At 38.0% G+C, this 7,198-nt stretch overlaps 1 pseudogene; it reads right to left on the bottom strand.

Moving 5' to 3' along the window:
• Positions 1 to 332: 332 nt before the first annotated feature.
• Positions 333 to 2,006, bottom strand: LOC101559713 (annotated as a pseudogene).
• Between the last annotated feature and the right edge of the window lie 5,192 nt (positions 2,007 to 7,198).

Raw genomic sequence — 7,198 nt, 5'->3', positions numbered from 1 at the left:
GCAAGCACTAGAATCCTGACTATAACAGAAATAGTAGTAGAAATGCCTCCGTGATTTTACATTGAAAGCAGTACACTCGTACATGACTCTGGTACCCAGTTTCAGGAATGTACAAATGTTTTTGTATTCAAAAATATAAAATAAATTATCTGTAGACATGACAGTGGTAAACCATTACATATTGTGACTGAAACCAGCAATGGGGGGCATGTGGTTTCCTTGCATCAGCCAGCTTGTTCTTCATTTCCTTCATGTGAATCTCCAATTAGTAGGAGGACCCTTCAGGGTGCTTCTTGTCACAGTTCATGAGCGAGGGCCAAGCGCTTTCTAGGTTAGAATACCCTGCCACCCATCCCGCCCCCCATCCCACCCTTGGCTCTCTTGGCAGGGTCCTTCTCCTCCTTAGGGATTTCTGTGACCACAACTTCTGCTGTTGTGATCAGAGAGGCCACCCCTGCAGCATCCAGCATAGCAGTTCTTACAACCTTTGTTGGATTGATGATCTCTTTCTCTACCATATTCACAAAGTCTCCAAGCATAGCGTCATAACCAACTTCACTGGAGCTCTGCAAGATTTTCTCAGCTATCAAAGACCCTTCTACACCCGCGTTCTTCACAAAAGTCATCGCGGGGATTTTCAGTGTTCTCTTAATAATTTCTATGCCATTTTTTTTATCTTCATTAGCAGGAGTTAAGGTGTCCAGGGCAGGAATGCAACGGAGCAGGGCACACCCACCAACCAGCACAATGCCTTCCTCCACAGCTGCCCTCATGGCATTGAGGGCATCTGTGACCCTGTCTTTCTTCTCATTCACCTCGACATCACTTGTCCCTCCAACCTTCAGCACAGCCACTCTGTCTGAAAGCTTCGCCAGCCACTCATTCTGTTTCTCTTTCTCATATTCAGTGGTTGTGATTTCTAACTGCTCAGTGATTTCTTGAATACATTTTTCAATTTGTGCTTTGTTACCTTTGCCTTTCAAAAGCATGGCATCATCTTTACTTATGATAACCTCTCCAACCTTTCTTAAGTCATAAGGCTGGACATCTTCAAGATTTAGCATCAAATCTTCTTCTCCAAACACCGCACCACCAGTTGCAATAGCCATGTTTTTCAGCTGGTTCTTCCTGTTATCACCAAATACTGGAGCTTTGATGGCAACAACCTGAAAGCCAGCCTTTGGCCTGTTCAAAACCAGGGCACTGAGAGCTTCTCCATCAATGTCCTCAGCAATTATGACCAAGGGCTTTCAGCAAGCATAGACAATTTCAAGAGCGGGTACAATGGACTGGACACTAGAGATTTTCTTCTCGCTCAGTAGAACATAGGCATCCTGGAATTCACATTTCTGGCCTTTCGGTGTGTTAATAAAGTATGGAGAAATATATCCTCGATCAAACTTCATGCCTTCAGTAATTTCCAATTCGTCATTTAGGGTTTTTCCATCCTTCACTGTGATGACCCCCTGCCGGCCCACCTTCTTCATGGCATCAGATATGATGTTGCCAATTTCTTTGTCTCCATTTGCAGAAACTGCAGCAACCTGAGCAATTTCTTCAGGGGTTATCATGGGTTTGGATTGTTTCTTAAGTTCAGCAATCACAGCATCAAGAGCTAACATCACAACTCTCCTGATTTCCATGGGGTTTGCACCTTTGCTGATCTTCTCAAAGCCTTTCTTGGCAATAGAGCATGCTAGGACTGTCGCTGTGGTGGTGCCATCCCCAGGCCTCTTTGTTTGTACTGTTGATAACATCTTGAACATGCTTAGCTCCAATATTCTTGTATTTATCCTTTAAATCAATTGACTTTGCAATAGTCACACCACCGTTAGTTACCCCACTGTAATGGTGACAGCATTGGCCAGGGGGTCTACACCCTAAAGCATGAGGGCATGGGTGTCTGCACCAAATTTCATGTCTTTGGCATAAGCCCGAGTGAGCTGCGGGGCCAGCACCTGGGACACTGGCCTGACCTGGAGAAGCACCGCAAGTAGCAGGAGCATTTCTGCAGGGAGCTGGCAGGAGCGCATGCGGTGAGGAAGGCCTTTGGCAGAGAGTCTTATTTATTTATTTTGGCAGAACCATGGGCTGAACTCAGGACCTTGCGCTCGCCAGGCAAGGGCTTATTCTACTGAACCATCTCCCAGAACCCTCATTCTTCAATTTTAGAGAACACAAACTCTTCCCAGGTATCCTTCAGGTTGGGAATTTCATTCACCTACAACAGTATCTTTTTAACTGCTCTACTAATTAGCTCCTTAAGTATGGTTTATATAACAAATGTGATACAATATACCCTAATATGAAGCAGTAGCTGCTATTTTACATTTACAGTTCAAACCAGATGCAAAGAGCTGTTATATCAATGGAAAGCCTGGCATCTTTTTCAGTCACTTTTGCATTTGTTTATTGATTTTGCTGAAGGCAATTCAGTAAACATGTATTAAATATCTGTTATATCCGAGAGCTTTATTTCCATGCTAGGAAATTCATGGCAATGGAGCAAGATGTGCCTCCATAACCAGCAATGCAACCTACACCCATTTCTTAGCAGTGGCACTGTGACATTTGGGGCTTAGTGATTCTTAGCTATGGAGTTATCCTAAGCATTACAGTACAGAATTAACAGCATCCTATATCTCTTCCTTCTACACCCAGGTCACAACTCCACAATTGTGACAAAGCAAAAATTTGCCAGACATAGCCAAATGTCTCCTTCAGAATCACAGATGTGAAGAAAATTTAATAAGTGCAATACATCAGCTATGAGAAAAAAAAACAAACTACAGGGTACTGAGAACTGAGACAGGGTACAAAGAAGGCTCATTTAGCCTGGAAGTACAAGAAGATCTTCTTAAGGAAGTGTGGTTTAAAAGCTACAGAGGACAGCTGTATACAAAAGAGTACTCTACAGGAAGCTAGGGTGCACACAGTTTGCACAGAGCTCTCCCTCAGAGAGCACTGAAGGCTACCTCAGGACTCTAGATGTGTCCCTAAAAGGCACAGAAAAGGCCACAAAGAAATGAGTCAAGCACTAGCCACTGTGTAAATACTATTTAACTTTTTTTTATTTAATTTTCTAATGTTCTTTCCAAGATAAAATAATCACAAAAGACATCACTAGCAGTTGAATCAAACTTCAGTATGCAGTTACTAACCAGAAAAATATTGAAACTAATAAAGTAATATGTATATTGAACTATTAATAGACATTCATTAAGGAATATATATTTTTATTTAGAAATATAATATTTAACAAAGATTCTTCCTTGGATCAAATTTTGGTATCACTCCCGAACCTTCTAAGCCTATATGTGGTTTAAACACATGAAACTATTTTGCTGAATTCAAGTATCTATAATATTTAAATGAAAAATATATATATATATTTAAATGACAATGAAATACCCTTCTCTGACAAAACTTAACCAAAAAAAGGGGATGCAAATGAAGGACAATTTTGTATCTGTATATTCAAAATAGTTAGGATATACAGCTACTTTCTCTTAATTCAATGAGAAGAAAGATTTGTACTAATAGTGTTTGGACAGGATATCATGTCTGCATCTTGTACTATGAATAACCACTAAGACAACAATATGCAATTTATTAATTATTGAAACTGTCCTACTTTCTTCGGTTTTGAAACTGTCTCACTGCTATTGTTTCTCAATAAAATTATTTTAAAAAAGAAAGAAGTGAATTTGGAATGTTTTCAGGTGATTGGGATGCTTTGTATGGAAATGAATGTGTGCTAGTTTTCCTAGACTGCTTCCATTCATCTTTAAGAGGTAGTTACTAAAGTCATCTATCACCATAGGGCTTTATGTAAATATAATATACATACAATCAAGTGTACACATTTTAAATGTAATGCTCAATGGATTTGATAAATTTATACACTCAGGTGATCAACAACCCAGTGAAAATAAAGAGCATTTGTATCAGTATAGGAAATTCCTTTTTGTCCCTTTAACTCAATTCCATGCACATGTCCTGGTAACCATTGATGATTTCTGTCACAACTCAGTTTTGCTAGTCTGGAAGGTTATATAAATTGAATTATATGTTAAAAAACACACATGAAACTGAACTCTTTGAAAGACAACTGCAAACAATTAAAATTACAGCCATCAATTATGTTGATACCACTAAGAAAGTCTCCTAATTGCTGTTTTCACTGCAACATATGAAGACCTTTCACTGCATAATTTCTTGAAGATCATGACAAATTTAAATTTTTTAAATCTAAATTTACTTTTCAATTATAAATCTCTTATATCCTATTTCTAAAAGCTGATTTTTGTTATTAGACCAGAACAAATAATTTTGTGAAGTGCATTTCAATGGATTCTAGTGTCTACAACTTCAAAGAAGAATTACAGAATATAATTAATTTCTTTTCTTTCAATGTTTCTTGCTTTCTTGTCCATCTAATACCTTCACCAAAAGAGAGAAAAATAGAACTAATCTCTTAGGTTTAAGCATGATAGTATATATTATTTTCATATCATTTTTATAAAAACTGAAGCTCATAAGGTTCGTTAATTCTCCAAAGGTTACAGATTTAATAATTAGCTAAGCAAAGACCAAAGCCTAATCTACTCCAAAATGACATCTTGGTAGAGGTGAAACAACAAAAGTTCTCAGGGTTTTTTTTTTTTTTTTTTTTTTTTTTGCGGTACTGAGGATTGAACTCAGGACCTTGCACTTACCAGGCAAGTGCTTATCTCCTGAGCTATCTCCCCAGCCCCTCAGTAGTTTTTCAAAAAGACAGATTTAGAGGGACATGCTGGTAAAATGAGAAACAATCAGACAGCTCTAGGCATAGACCCAAAGGGTGAGGAAACAAAGCAGTTACTTACCTTAAATTATACTTGCAGTTCTCCCACAGCACTACCTTCTTCTACTCAAAGAACATCCAGGATCACCTGTAGAATCCTGGGCATTTTACATATTAGCACCTCTAAGCTTCATAACCACCCTGTATAAAACAGGTATTCCCAAAACAAACTGCATATTAGCCACTTGGGGATCTTGTTATCAGTAGATTATAATTCAAGAGGTATAAAGTCTGAACTTCACATTTTTAATAAGTATCAAGCTGCTGTTGCTGCTTGTAGCAGTGGTACTGGTTCTGGGCCACCAGCCATGCCTTAAGTAGCAAGTACCCTTTCACAGAACATGAGGGTTACTTAAGTGCTGAGTCCAAATGAGTCCACATACCTCATCCACAGAGATGCTAATGGAGGTGGTCTATTTCAGAGTCTACGATCCCTCTAATGATAAGAGATCCAGGTCATTCCAATCTAGTGGCCTAATGAACTGTAATCTGACAGATCTAAGTTAAAATCCTACCTCAATTAATTCTCAGTAATAGAAAAAAACTTCAGCAAATTATTTAATTTTTCCTCTACTTAAAATACAAGGGTAATACAACAAATTTCTCATTGGATAATACAATACACAAACAAGTTTATCTATGGAAAATGTCCAGCCTATTATAGATATTCAGTAAAAGAGAGTAGTTATAATGGGGTTTTCATTGTTATGGTCTTCATTTCTAATGATGATAAACTCAGACAAAGAAAGAGTAGTGTACTTACTAAAGCCTACTTATCAGGGAAGGTATGAACCTATATCCACCTCCTCAGTCACACTGATTTCATTATACCTGATTGCACATATCAAGTTAGAGATTCAACTGTTTTTGCCTCAAATACTCACATCACTTTTTCTCTGGCTCTATCCTGCTAGTTCTGACAGTCTCCCCTGCCTCAGGCTTTGATTTCAGCTCCATCTCTGCACCTCTACCCCCAAACCCTTGAACTTTACTCCTAGGGTTGGGCCTTCAGGGCTGTCCACGGCCCTCTCTTCTCCTGACTACAGTTGTCTATGACAAGTTCTCCCAGTCTCATTCCATACTGCAAAGACCAGACTTCTTCCAGCATAAGAGGCTTAAACATACACAAAACAATAGGTAGAAAATAAATGGTATCTAATTTGAAGACATACACAGTATTTGGTTATCTTAGTATAATGCTTGGGCCTTCTTCACAGTATGTCAATCATAGCAATAAAACAGCTGAGAGAAAATAGTCAAAGTAGAATTGTTTACCCATTTTTCCCTAATACAAGTGGGAGGAATAGAAAACATAATATGGAGGTAACACAATCCCATAAAATACTTGACAAAAAAAGCCACAGACTTACATTACTACTGCTCTGGCTGAAAAGATATTTCTTGAGGGACTGAGACATTAAAATGTTGGAAAAACCCAAGATCCTAAATAAGCAAATTGTTTTAGCATTTCTGTTCCAAGCAATAACATTCAATGACTGCATGGAGATTATTTTCAATAGGGATTTTATGGGAAAACTATAACTGGAAATAAAAGGGATACTCTAGCCATAAACATGACGTATCTCTTATTGCACATGTTGGTGATGACATTGAATGAGATCTCCGAGCAAAATAAGAGTTATGATGTGTGGTGTCAGCATAATAAAATAAGACTTCTCCCTCTTAAAGGTCAATCTTTAGCTTCATAAAGATGTACAGAATTTCATAGCCCGAAAACTATGCTAAGGGGACACTTAGAACCAGATGGCTAGTTTTTGAAAAGGAAAATAAAGCCTTATACCCCTGCCTTAATTCACTGCAGTGCAAATCAGTATTTTAAACCAGCTCTTCTGTCTTAAAGAAATTCATGGACCTGAATTTTCTTGCAGAAGTTGTTCAGACAGAAAAAGGACAGGAGAGAAGAGCTGTCATCTTAAGTAGCCAGCATGGGTCATCCTGTTTCTCCTCTTCTAGGTACAAATTTATGAGGTCATTCACATCGTCTTAACAGTTTTTAGTCTCTATTTTTATTCCTCTATACTAGTACAAAAAAATGGGATGTAAGATGTTAAAAATGAGGTACACAGAGCTTAGCTGAACTCAAATAAGAGTTGAATTCACCTAGGAGAAGGTCTGTGGCAAACCTTGAATTTGGTAAGTATGCTACGTGACTTGCATTCTGCATCACTTATAAGATATGTGGCCTGGTACAAATTCTAAGTCCTAAGTTGTCATCATCCACAAAATGGAAGTAATAATATTCTTCTCTCACAGAATTGCTATAATCATCAAATAATATAATGGATGTTAAGATTTGATAGGCATATATATACATAATATATTTATTTATCT

The sequence above is a fragment of the Octodon degus genome, unplaced genomic scaffold, assembly GCF_000260255.1.
Source record: "Octodon degus isolate 3935 unplaced genomic scaffold, OctDeg1.0 scaffold00091, whole genome shotgun sequence".
Lineage (NCBI taxonomy): Eukaryota > Metazoa > Chordata > Mammalia > Rodentia > Octodontidae > Octodon > Octodon degus.
Note: the sequence above shows the minus strand (reverse complement) of the source record. Positions and strands in the feature narration are given on the sequence as shown.